Genomic DNA, 14,722 nt, shown 5'->3' with positions numbered 1-14,722 from the left:
ACTAAATATCAGTGTGACACAATCATCTATATAATGCCGGGTCCTTTTACAAACAGATATTGATCATTAATAATAATGTTGCATGCAGATTTTCTTTTATACCTACAACGACTAAACCAGCAAGTGTTGCTGTGCATATATGATGTGTGTACATCATCATCATTATCATTTAACGTCCACTTTCCATGCTAGCATGGGTTGGATGATTTGACTGAGGTCTGGCGAACCAGATGGCTGCACCAGGCTCCAATCTTGATCTGGCAGAGTTTCTACAGCTGGATGCCTTTCCTAGCGCCAACCACTCCGAGAGTGTAGTGGGTGCATTTTACGTGCCACCAGCACAGAGGCCAGTCAGGCAGTACTGGCAATGGCCATGCTCAAATGGTGTTTTTTATGTGCCACCTGCACATGAGCCAGTCCAGCAGCACTGGCAATGACATCGCCCGAATGTTTTTTCACGTACCAGTAAGGCGACGCAGGTAACGATAAAGCTCAAATGGTGTTTTTTATGTGCCACCGGCATATAAGAGTGAAAGACAATAATCTCCCAAGTTATGCTGCAAAGCGGTTCCATTCTTGAATGGTTTGCTGTTACTAAGAAATTCCTGAATCAAAAGTTTTAATTTTTTCATTACTTTGCAAAGCAATTTTGAGGATTTTTTTTGGCGGGTGGGGCTGAACAAAAAAATGTTATATGTATACACACACATACACACACACTGACAAACATAACACTTTGCATGTTTTTTATTAGTAATGTAAACAGTTTTTGCTTTTCAAATATATACTGGAATCATGTATTTAATATATTTATATAGTTATGTATGTATAGATTGTGTGACACAACACATAAAAAAATGCTAAAGTACAAATAATTAATATATAATAGTTTATTGGGTGGGAAATTTTTGCATTTATTTATATTTGTATTTTTTTATTACAGCATTATCTATGTATATTTTATATTTTATTTATTTATTTAATAAATATAAAATTCTCCATTCAAATTACCAGTGTTTTGATGAAGACAAAGATAGCACTTATAGCATGTGTTCAATATTTGCTACAATTGTTTCAGTAAAATTCCACTTTGAGCTACATTAAAAGCATAAATGGTTACATGTGGTAAATTACATAAGAATCGTATACATTTACCCAGTTATTTGGAACTCGGCTTTGGATGTTCAAGTGCATATGGATGCCTGATCACAATGGCTCATCAGGAAATACCATTGCATTCTGTTACAGAGATCTAATAAATACTATATATATATATATATACACACACACACACACATATATATATGTATATATATATACATATCCATATATGTAGGAGTGGCTGTGTGGTAAGTAGCTTGCTTACCAACCACATGGTTCTGGGTTCAGTCCCACTGCGTGGCACCTTGGGCAAGTGTCTTCTACTATAGCATCAGGCCCACCAAAGCCTTGCGAGTGGATTTGGTAGACAGAAACTGCCGTATGTATGTTTGTGTGTCGGTGTTTGTCCCCCCAACATCGCTTGACAACCAATGCTGGTGTGTTTATGCCCCCATAATCTAGTGGTTTGGCAAAAGAGACTGATAGAATAAGTACTAGGCTTACAAAGAATAAGTCCTGGGGTTGATTTGTTGACTAAAGGTGGTGCTCCAGCATGGCCACAGTCAAATGACTGAAACAAGTAAAAGAGTATACATATATATATACACACACACACACACACACACACACACACACATATATATATATATATACATATATATGGTGGTTGTCTACTCCTTATGCTGAGTCTGACCACCTCTTGCACTTGCTACTCCTTAGATCTATCATGGCTTTTTAAACCAATGTTTTGAAAAGACACCCACATAGATTGCATATCTGATTTGGACCACCAAGAATTGCAGTTAAGCTCTGATCTTTATGGATCTTAGAATGCCTTTTGAGACCTCTGTTAGTTTTGCAGACCTTATGGCATACACAGCATTGACAGGTGTGCACAGGTACATAGGCAGAATAATTGGTGGAGGTTCGTTTTTCATGGGTCTGCAAACGAGATTTGAGCCTAGCAAAAGACAGTTCACTGGCATTGGTTGGATTTTTTGCCAAGACGTAACCACAACTGAAGAGCTATCCACATTCCATGTCTGTTTTTGGCTGTTTTTTTTTTTCTGTGGATGGATACCCTTTCCTAACGCCAACCACTTTATAGAGTATAGTGGTTGCTTTTACGCAGCACCTGTGCACCTGCGTTTACATGACACTGGTACAAGTGCTTTTTGCATAGAACCAGCACTCTCTCTATATATATGTATACATAACACGGTAATGCCTCGATATTCGAGTTAATTCGTTCCCGGAGAACGCTCATAAAAGCTTGTGAATCTGGTGTCTCGTAAAGCGATGTATTACTTTGTGTGTGTACATATATATATATGCACCCATATATGTGTGTGTGTGTGTATAAAACACCCATGCTTCCAGAGGGGAATTATTCAAATCCCCTCAAAATTGCTTTCAACACATGGCTATGATGCCCTCCACCACCACCACTATCTCTGCTCGTGATCTTATTTAATCGACCCCGTCGAATCTCGGCGGAATTTGAACTCAGAACGTAACGGCAGACGAAATACGGCTACGCATTTCGCCCAGCGTGCTAACGTTTCTGCCAGCTCGCCTTATTATTATTATTATTATTATTATTATTAGTGGTAGTGGTAGTGGTAGTGGTGGTGGTAATAATTTTTTTTTATACGGAATGGGCTTGTGGACTACATCGATCGAAGTGCTCAGCAGGTACTTATTTAATCGACCACGAAGGATGAAGAGCAAAGCTGACGTCTGCAGAATTTGAAATCAGAATGTAAGTAGTTTGAAGAAACGCCCCTAACAATTTTGCCGGTTCGTCATCATGTATAGTTTCCAGTACGCATGCGCATGTGCTCTTCTAACTGACTACAAGTTTTGCATCTCATTTAGTCGACTAGCTGAGTGGAGCAACTGCATTATTGTGGAGGGGTGAGGAAGATTAATGGTCGTGTTCAGCACAGCCTTTCTACACTTGAACGGCAAATCGATGGTCCAGGGCGTGAATAACAGTCAGTGTTATGCCATAAAGCAGTTTGTCGTTTGTACTTCAATAGAGTCGAACAACGGTCTTCAGGCGTCTAAAACATTTCATTAGATATCTGTTTCTTTACTACCCACAAGGGGCTAAACAGAGGGGGGGGGGACAAACAAAGACAGACAAACGGATTAAGTCGATCATACCGACCCCAGTGCGTAACTGGTACTTAATTTATCGACCCCGAAAGGAGGAAAGTCAAAGTCGACCTCGGCGAAATTTGAACTCAGAACGTAAAGATAGACGAAATACCTATTTCTTTACTACCCACAAGGGGCTAAACACAGAGAGGACAAACAAGGACAGACAAACGGATTAAGTCGATTACATCGACCCCAGTGCGTAGCTGGTACTTATTTAATCGACCCCGAAAGGATGAAAGGCAAAGTCGACCTCGGCGGAATTTGAACTCGGAACGTAACGGCAGACGAAATACGGCTACGCATTTCGCCCGGCGTGCTAACGGTTCTGCCAGCTCGCCGCCTAAAAAGCGAAGTAAAGCTTGGTGAAATTCGAACTCAAAACGCAATGAGCCCAAAGAAGTACCAGGCAGCATAGTATCTCACGATTTTACCACCCTACCACCTTTAGCACATCAAAACATTGCAGTGGATACCTTGCTCATAAGTGTTACTGGGACACTAGAACGACAAGTTAGTCCCTGTATGGTATTGTTTGAAAGGAGTGAATTAAGAGAAACAGCGGGGCTCTTGAATCTTCAAGGGATGGATGTCTTAATCATCAGATAGATATCGAGTGGATGTCACGGATGCAATAATCCAGACTGGGATAAATTACACCCAGATCGTATTTAGGTAGAAATTTTGTTTGATAAACGGTTAGAGATTTGGCAGGATGTCCATAAATTCGAGTTGATGGCCACACAAATTGTCTATGATCTGAACTAATACAGAAATTGTAAGTAGACAGGTATCTGGTTACTCATGATCCTGAATGCGCACGCTGAGTTCGATAAATAGTGATATAGGCGGTTATAATTAATGAATACTGGGTGGGTTTAAAATGAAAATTAAAATGCTATCGCTAAATTTAAGGAATGAATTAACGATACCAATAGAATGCCAAGGAGGCGCAATGGCCTAGTGGTTAGGGCAGCGGACTCGCGGTCGGAGGATCGTGGTTTCGATTCCCAGACCGGGAGTTATGTGTGTTTATTGAGCGAAAACACCTAAAAGCTCCACGAGGCTCCGGCAGGGGGTAGTGGCAACCCCTGTTGTACTTTTTCTCACTCTCTCTTCCTGGTTCTTGAGTAACACTGCGATGGACTGGCGTCTCTTCCAGCTGGGGGAAACACATACGCCACAGAAACCGGGAAACCGGGCCCATGAGTCTGGCTAGGCTTGAAAAGGGCGACGTTTATCGTTTTTTTTTTAATAGGATGCCAAAGGGTTAACTAGATAAACTATAAGAAACTCTTAGTCACGAAGGCTTTACTGCCAAACACCAGCAGTGAGAATACCGTTTGGTCTTAAGCGTTTGATGGGACGAGGGCGAAATATGCAGCCAAACAAGGCCATCATAAAGTCGTTGATGACGTGCAATAAGTGTATTGCGTTCGATTCCTAGTTGATTTTTGTAGCTTTCAGCTTATATGTTTTGGGTTGATGGAAATAGACTTCGGAGTTTATCTCGCAGGTTGCAACTCTTCTCAACTGAAAAAGTGAAATAGGGTTAAAATCAGCAGACATTATCTAAAGAATATGAAGTATTATACATCTATGATAGAAGCGATAGCTTGCACCGGTTGGTGGCCTAAAAGTTTGGGTCCGTAGCAAATTGACCTTATATTTAATACTCTAATCCAAGAATTATGGCTTCAGCAGGAATACTTCGTGAAGGATTAAATAGGCCCAAAATCTTACTTAGATAATAAGGAAGAACATACACATGTTACAATCACTTACGAGGACCAGTTGAATATTCAACTGGGTCTTCATATCTGACACTTGACTTTTTTTCATGATGTGTCATATGAAGTCAATAGCTTATATAGAACAAAAGGTAATAATATCCACAAGTGTAACATGAAAGAGATGGTCTAAGAAGGATTCAAAGCTTATGTATTCAACGGCGTAAAATATTCTTCCTACTATAGGCACAAAGCCTGAATTTTAGGGGGAGGTGTCTAGTGCTTTCATCGACTCCAGTACTCAACTGGTAATTATTTTATCGATTTGGAAAGGATGAAAGGCAAAGCCGACACCGGCAACATTGGAACTCAGAAAGTAGACAGACAAAATACCTATTTCTTTATTACCCACAAGGGACTAAACATAGAGGGGACAAACAAGGACAGACAAACGGATTATATCGATTACATCGACCCCAGTGCGTAACTGGTACTTAATTTATCGACCCCGCAAAGGATGAAAGGCAAAGTCGACCTCGACGGAATTTGAACTTAAACCGTAGCGGCAGACGAAATACCTATTTCTATTTCTTTACTACCCACAACAGATTAAGTCGATTATATCGACCCCAGTGCGTAACTAGTACTTAATTTATCGACCCCGAAAGGATGAAAGATCAAGTCGACCTCGGCGGAATTTGAACTCTGAACGTAACGGCAGACGAAATACCGCTAAGAATTTCGCCTGGCGTGCCAGCTCGCCGCCTTCAACGGTGTAAAATATATATGTAGAAGGCAACCATTTTGATAATTTATTTCAGGCATTTAAATATATAACTCGAGTTCTCTGTCAATGGCTCTAGATTTTAGAGCCTCCTATATCTATACATATTTTATTTGGAATCATAGACTCGGGAATAGGGGGTGAAAGAGTTGCAAGCGCACATCCTAACGTTTTTGGTGGGACAATGAAAACACTTTAAACATCCTCCTGAAACGCTTTATCTCCAATACGAACGAGCGCAGAAACATTCTTGGAGTGATTGGAAAGCAAATTTTTCATTACTATATATATTACTATATATATATGAAGTATATTTGCCACTTAAATGTGGGTAACCCCTAGGGGAAGATACTACTGTAGCTTGTAGCCCCAGGAGGACACCTCCAGCTGGCTATTGATACACTTTATGTGCCCTATCACAATACTGATTGGGCACAGAAAGTGTGTCGATAGCCAGCTGGAGGAGGTGTCCTCCTGGGGCTACAAGCTACAGTAGCATCTACCCCTAGGGCTTACCCACATTTAAGTGGCAAATATACTTCACGATGTGTTGCAGCTACTGTTTATATCTCGCTCAGAGATTTATTAATGATAATAATAATTATTATCATAATTATACCTGTGTTTCTTTTGATGTTAAGATTGAAAAAATGGAACTTGTTTGTAAAAAAATTTGGACCCAGTTTGCACCTCGTAAGCAAATTCCGTCCCCGCACTTCTGTTTGGAATTCCCTACATGATTGCTACGTTGCCAGCTAATGTTTTCCTATCAAATAATATGTCCTGTGTATCATGTGATTCTCAGGACACATTTTCCTGACGTCCATGCGTCATACATGATACACATTTCCAATTTCTTTCAACCACCAGAGTTTCTTTGGACTTATAAAAAGAAAGGAAAACTTATTTGATTTCAATATAAAATTGTTATGTTATCGATTGATATTTTTCTATCAAGTTTTGTTCCGATTTCTGCTTTGCAGTATACTGAAATGGTTCTTTGGTTGTAAATGCAGAGTTTACCAGCAAGAAATTGCTATACTTGCGTGACATATATGTACCAGGTTCAGTCAAGCCGTCTACGACATTTATATTGGGCTGGTGCATAATTATTGCGGCTTTTTTTTTTTTTTCAACGAATTTTATTCAACAAAAACAATAAAAACATGTAACAAAAACATCTTTAAATGATTATTCCGGAGCATATTCACCATCTGCTTCAATTACGGCTTCCCATTTGTATGGCAGACGATCAGACCGCCATTTAAAGATGTCTTTGTTAGATATTGTTATTGCTTTTGTTGAATAAAATTTGTCGAAAAAAAGCCGCAATAATTTATGCACCAACCCAATATTTTACATTGTAGCGTAATATTCATCTCATTGTTCATTTAAAAATATTTAATGTAACTCACACGATTTATAGTTTCATTTTAACAAGGAGATTTCAATTTTCAAATGTGGTAATTTAGTAATAATATACATACTGTTTGTTTGTCGTTGGCAATAATACAAATCGCGCTTTGTTTTACGAGTTAATTGATTAGATAATCATCCATTCTATTGCTAAGGTGCACCAAGCAGATTATAAGTGAGGTGAATATTATAATGAATTATTATTCTGAAAGTTGACTGTTGTTTCTCTAACAGTAAGTTTGTTTGTGCATTGTTCTACAGCTCCGTCTGCTAACACAGTCACTTGTTCGTTGTGTTAGTCTTTTCATTACTTTGTGTTAAGCATCCTTTATGGATGACAATTTATAAGCTGCTCTCGGAAGAGACTTTTCTACTGTATCATTTGATATCTTTATGAAAACAGACACTGTATAGTCTATTGTTAATTCTTTCATATTTACCGATATGATGTTTTTTCCCTATCGCTTAGTTGGGGTCTCCGTTGACAGACAGCCACTATTAAAGTGTTAAGAAGATGGGATATGCAGATTAGTAACACCAGTTATCAAAAGATACTAGATTTATTGTGTATATGCTTACCAACCACATAGTTCCGGGTTCAGTCCCACTGCGTGGAACCTTGGGCAAGTGTCTACTACTATAGCCTTGCGAGCGGATTTGGTAGACGGAAACTGAAAGAAGCTCGTCATATATATGTATATGTATATATATATATATATATATATGTGTGTGTGTGTGTGTGTGTGTGTGTGAGAGAGAGAGAGAGAGAGTATATGTTTGTGTGTCTGTGTTTGTCTCCCTAACATCGCTTGAGAACCGTCAAGCGATGTTGGGTATGTTTACCAGCGATGTTGCTGGTGTGTTTATGTCCCCGTCACTTAGCAGTTCGGCAAAAGAGACCGATAGAATAAGTACTGGGCTTACAAAGAATAAGTCCTGGGGTCGATTTGCCCGACTAAAGGCGGTGCTCCATCATGGCCACAGTCAAATGACTGAAACAAGTAAGAGAGTATAAACAGAATAGTTATTTGGTCATCAGGGAGTTGATTAAATGACTTAGGCTCCTCTTCTGGAACCCTCAATGAGAGTGTGTCAATCAATTTAGGTTGTTGTGTGTCTACTACGCAGGTTTACTTTGTACCTTAAGCCATTGCTATGCAACTGGTACAATGCGGCTCATTGGTGTGCCACGAGACGATGCTAGAGGTGTGCCGCAGTGTAATCTGGATATAATTTTTTTCCCTATACTTTTAGTTATGTTCCGTAAATCCTCGAGGATAATCCGCATTTTTTTCTCAAAATTTAAAGATCAAAATCCTTTGTGCGTATTATACACGAGGTTAAAAATTAAAATTATTTTCTAAGCAATGTCCGAGTCTCTATTTGCTGTCTGGCAATGTTTATTCAGATGCATTTTGTGATGTCGAGCGCGAAAATACCTTAAGCTGAGCCTGAAAGCAATGAAGTCATAAAAGAATCACCCATAACTTGCAATAAACAACATTTATTAAACGTTATTACTGTTATTACTGTTACTAATTTATTTTCTGCAAACAAAATGCACAAAAAAGCTACACGTTTGCATTATGTTATATATACAATAATAATAAAGGACGTTACCGTATGCATTTTTACAAACCAATGACGTTATATAGACCTCCTTGACTCAAGTTAGAGAAGGGGTGCGTATTATACACAAGGTTTAGGTTTTTCAGAAGTACAGCCCCCAAAAATCCCCTGCGTATTATATATATGCAAGGGCGGACTATACTCGAGGATTTACGGTTTTTATTTTAGCTCAGGTGTGCCGCCAAATTTTGAAAAGAATATAAGCGTACTGCAAGTGAATAAAGGTTGCAGAGCATTGCCTTAACCTATGTATATCATGTGTGTTACACCGGATTTATATCCGTGACGTTGCTAACAGAAAAGCAAGGGGAACAACCGCTCCCTGCCAAGCACGTTTTTCAAAAATGTGTAATAAATAATAATAATGAAATTATTGTATACAGTGCTCAGGTGCACCACAACTTGTCAAAAGTGCGTATATAGCATATGCAGTAATGTACAAATGTCTGGGAAGTGAACAGTGTATGAGTCAGATACATGCTTGCGTGTTTATGGAGGGGAGAAAATCAGGTGTAGTGTTGGCGAATCTCAGGAAGCATGGAAGTTTTGAATGATGCAGTGCTCCGACAACTAACAACTGATGCCGGCAGTTTGTTCCATACTTCAGCAACTCTTAGCGTGAAAAAAATGTTTCCGAAACTCATGGGAGCTGTGCTGTTTTCTGACTATGTAAACATGTCCACGGGTGTTAGACAGGTGGAGTTTGAAAAGGTGCTCAGAGTTATTGTTTGTAAGATGGTTAATAATTTTATGGGTGCCTGCCAAGTCACTCCGAAAAGCTCTATCTGCGACGATTTCATCTCAATCGAAGGAGAGGGGCTTTCTCCGTCCGGATTGCGGATCCGTGGGATAAGCTGCCGGACGAGATAGTGAAGATGCCGACGACCGCTCGGTTCAAAGTCTCTCTTGACCAGAAATGGCCTGAACTCTTTGCAGGAACACCACCTGTACATAACTCCATGTCCCCCTACATGGCCTTGCTTTTTGATTTTTGAGCCAAAAAATTAACTTAACTTAACTTAACTTAACTTAAGTCAGCTGCCAGACGTCGGAGTTTCAATGTATCCATGCCCAGGGAAGTAAGGCGTTCATAATATGGCAAATAGACGATACACTACCCAATTTACTTTAACTACCAGAGTAACTTAAAACTTATGAAAGGAAAACCTTATATAACTCAAACCGTTCGAGACAGGGGCTAACTGAAAGCCTGAAAACAAGTATGGATGCTTAGGACAAATTTATGAAAATGCTCTGGAGAAGCAAAGATTCAAACAAATAAATAAACAAAAATATGGTTGCGTCATGTGAATCGGTTCTCGAACCGTATCGAGTGCTAGAAGTACAAGGAAATTATCAAGAGCAATTTATACATCACCCAGAAGTTAAAACGTGGAGGCGCGTGGCTTAGTGGTTAGGGTGTCAGCATCATGGTCGTAAGAGTGTGGTTTCGATTCCTGGACCGGGCGACGCGTTGTGCTCTTGAGCAAAACACTTCATTTCACGTTGCTCCAGTCCACTCAGCTGGCAAAAATGAGCAACGCTGCGATGGACTGGCGTCCCGTCCAGCTGGGGAACACATACACCATAGAAACCGGGAAACCGGGCCCATGAGCCTAGCTAGGCTTGATAAGGGCGCAAAAAGTTAAAACCAAGTATGTTGGAGCTACAAAGCTTATTGTTTCAAATACGGAAAATGAATTTCAAAGCAGTGATTAAAATATAAAACCATAACATTACACCGAATATGAAATCAATTCGAAAAGATCCAGGTTTAGTCTTAAAAGATCTGGGTTTAGTCGTCAGCATATATATTTTGAAGAAATATAGATGTATGTACACACACACAAACACGCGCGCGCGTATACACACACATATACACGCACGCACACATATATACACACACACACATATACACACACACACATATACACACACACACATATATATATTGCAGATTTTGGTCATAAGACGGAAAGACACAAGGCCGAACATCAGAAGACCGAAAATAGAACAACAGAATATCGAATGCTTTAACACATAAAGCGCGACGGGCCACGAACGTGGCCGTCAGGCACAGGTCGACAGGCCACGATCATGGCCCAAATAGATGCATTTAATTTATGAGTGTTTATTGGGGTCTAATGTCACTCAAACGCTCCGATACCCACCCAGAATGCAAAAGTTCAGGTGATGTAAAACTTGCCACCATTATATACTAAGAAGATATACCCTTTACTCTTTTACTTGTTTCAGCCATTTGACTGTGGCCATGCTGGAGCATGGCCTTTAGTCGATCAAATCGACCCCAGGACTTATTCTTTGTAAACCTAGTAATTATTCTAACGGTCTCTTTTGCCGAACCGCTAAGTTACGGGGACATAACACACCAGCATCGGGTGTCAAGCGATGTTAGGAGGACAAACACAGACACACAAACGTATACACACACATACATATATATTCATATAAACGACGGGCTTCTTTCAGTTTCCGTCTACCAAATCCACTCACAAGGCTTTGATTAGCCCGCAGCTATAGTAGAAGACACTTGCCCAAGGTGTCATGCAGTGGGACTGAACCCAGAACCATATGGTTGGTAAGGAAGCTACTTACCACACAGCCACTCCTACGCCTATTTTAACTACTTTTTGTTTTTTATGTATGCATGGTAGTCTCATTTTCATAAAATGTGATCAGTAGCCCATGCTATGTATGTGCAAATCCCAGCGTTTTATGGTTTAAATAACGAAAAACCTCATTGTCGAAATCCCAAAATATTGAAAAATCAAATTTTCGAATTTCGAAATATTTTAGGGGAAATCTAAGAAAAATGTATAAAGCGTTATTTATTTATATATTTCTTTACTACCCACAAAGGGGCTAAACACAGAGGGGACAAACAAGGACAGACAAACGGATTAAGTCGATTACATCGACCCCAGTGCGTAACTGGTACTTAATTTATCGACCCCGAAAGGATGAAAGGCAAAGTCGACCTCGGCGAATTTGAACTCAGAACGTAACGGCAGACGAAATACGGCTACGCATTTCGCCCGGCGTGCTAACGTTTCTGCCAGCTCGCCGCGTTAATTACTTATAATTAAGGATGGTTTCCCTTTGCAAATACTGAGAAAGGGTCAATACCCAGAAATTCGAGCCCGTGTGTATCATAGGTTGAAGACGGGAAAGATGGCTTCCCTTTGCAAATACCGACAGGGTACAGAAAGTGTGACAATAGCCAGCTGGAGGAGATGTACTCCTGGGACTACAAGCTACAGTAGCATCCACCCTTAGGGGATAGCAACATTTAAGTGGAAAATATACTTCACGATATTCATAATTAATTTTTGAAATGCATTAAACTTACTCTTTGAGCTTGGTACCTATTTATTAACTTGTTTCAGCACGAGAGCAGCGGCCATGCTGGGGCACCCCCATCTGGTGTTGCTACCTCTTCATTAATAATCCTTACGTAGTTGGCATTTGAAAAATGAGTGGGTTTAATATTGCTGTTCTCGTTTACATACACATATGCACACACATACACACATACACACACATTCACACACAAACGCACACACATACATATACATGCATACATGCATACACATGCTCATACACACATGCTCATACACATCCATACACACATACACACACACACATACATACATACATACATACATACATACATACATACATACATACATACATACACACATACACACACACATACATACATACATACATACACACATGCACACACATAAACACATACATACACACACATAAACATACACATAAAAACACACACACACACATACACACACATACACACACACACACACACACATACACACACATACACACATACACAACACACATACATATCCACGCATACATGCATACACACGCTCGTACACATCCATACACACATACACACACACACACATACATGCATACATACATACATACACACATGCACACACATAAACACATACATACACACACATAAACATACACATAAAAACACACACACACACATACACACACTTACACACACAAACGCACACATACACTCACATGAACACACATAAACACACACACATACATATCCACGCATACATGCATACACACGCTCGTACACATCCATACACACATACACACACACACATACATGCATACATACATACATACACACATGCACACACATAAACACATACATACACACACATAAACATACACATAAAAACACACACACACACATACACACACTTACACACACATACGCACACATACACTCACATGAACACACATAAACACACACACATACATATCCACGCATACATGCATACACACGCTCGTACACATCCATACACACATACACACACATACATGCATAAATATATACATACACACATGCACACACATAAACACATACATACACACACATAAACATACACATAAAAACACACACACACATACATATCCACGCATACATGCATACACACGCTCGTACACATCCATACACACATACACACACACATACATGCATAAATATATACATACACACATGCACACACATAAACACATACATACACACACATAAACATACACATAAAAACACACACACACACATTCATATCCACGCATACATGCATACACACGCTCGTACACATCCATACACACATACACACACACACATACATGCATAATATATACATACACACATGCACACACATAAACACATACATACACACACACATACACACACATAAACATACACATAAAAACACACACACATACATATCCACGCATACATGCATACACACGCTCGTACACATCCATACACACATACACACACACATACATGCATAAATATATACATACACACATGCACACACATAAACACATACATACACACCACATAAACATACACATAAAAACACACACACACACATACATATCCACGCATACATGCATACACACGCTCGTACACATCCATACACACATACACACACACCCACATACATGCATAAATATATACATACACACATGCACACACATAACACATACATACACACACATAAACATACACATAAAAACACACGCACACACATACATATCCACGCATACATGCATACACACGCTCGTACACATCCATACACACATACCACACACACATACATGCATAAATATATACTACACACATGCACACACATAAACACATACATACACACACATAAACATACACATAAAAACACACACACACCATACATATCCACGCATACATGCATACACACGCTCGTACACATCCATACACACATACACACACACACATACATGCATAAATATACATACACACATGCACACACATAAACACATACATACAACACATAAACATACACATAAAAACACACACACACACATACATATCCACGCATACATGCATACACACGCTCGTACACATCCATACACACATACACAACACACACATACATGCATAAATATATACATACACACATGCACACATAAACACATACATACACACACATAAACATACACATAAAAACCACACACACACACATACATATCCACGCATACATGCATACACACGCTCGTCGTACACATCCATACACCCATACACACACACACATACATGCATAAATATATACATACACACATGCACACACATAAACACATACATACAACAAACACATAAACATACACATACACACACCACACACATACATATACCACGCATACACATGCATACACACGCTCGTACACATCCATACACACATACACACACACACATACATGCATAAATATATACATACACACATGCACACACATAAACACATACATACACACACATAAACATACACATAAAAACACA

Source organism: Octopus sinensis, linkage group LG3, assembly GCF_006345805.1.
Source record: "Octopus sinensis linkage group LG3, ASM634580v1, whole genome shotgun sequence".
In the NCBI taxonomy this organism is placed as follows: domain Eukaryota; kingdom Metazoa; phylum Mollusca; class Cephalopoda; order Octopoda; family Octopodidae; genus Octopus; species Octopus sinensis.
Note: the sequence above shows the minus strand (reverse complement) of the source record.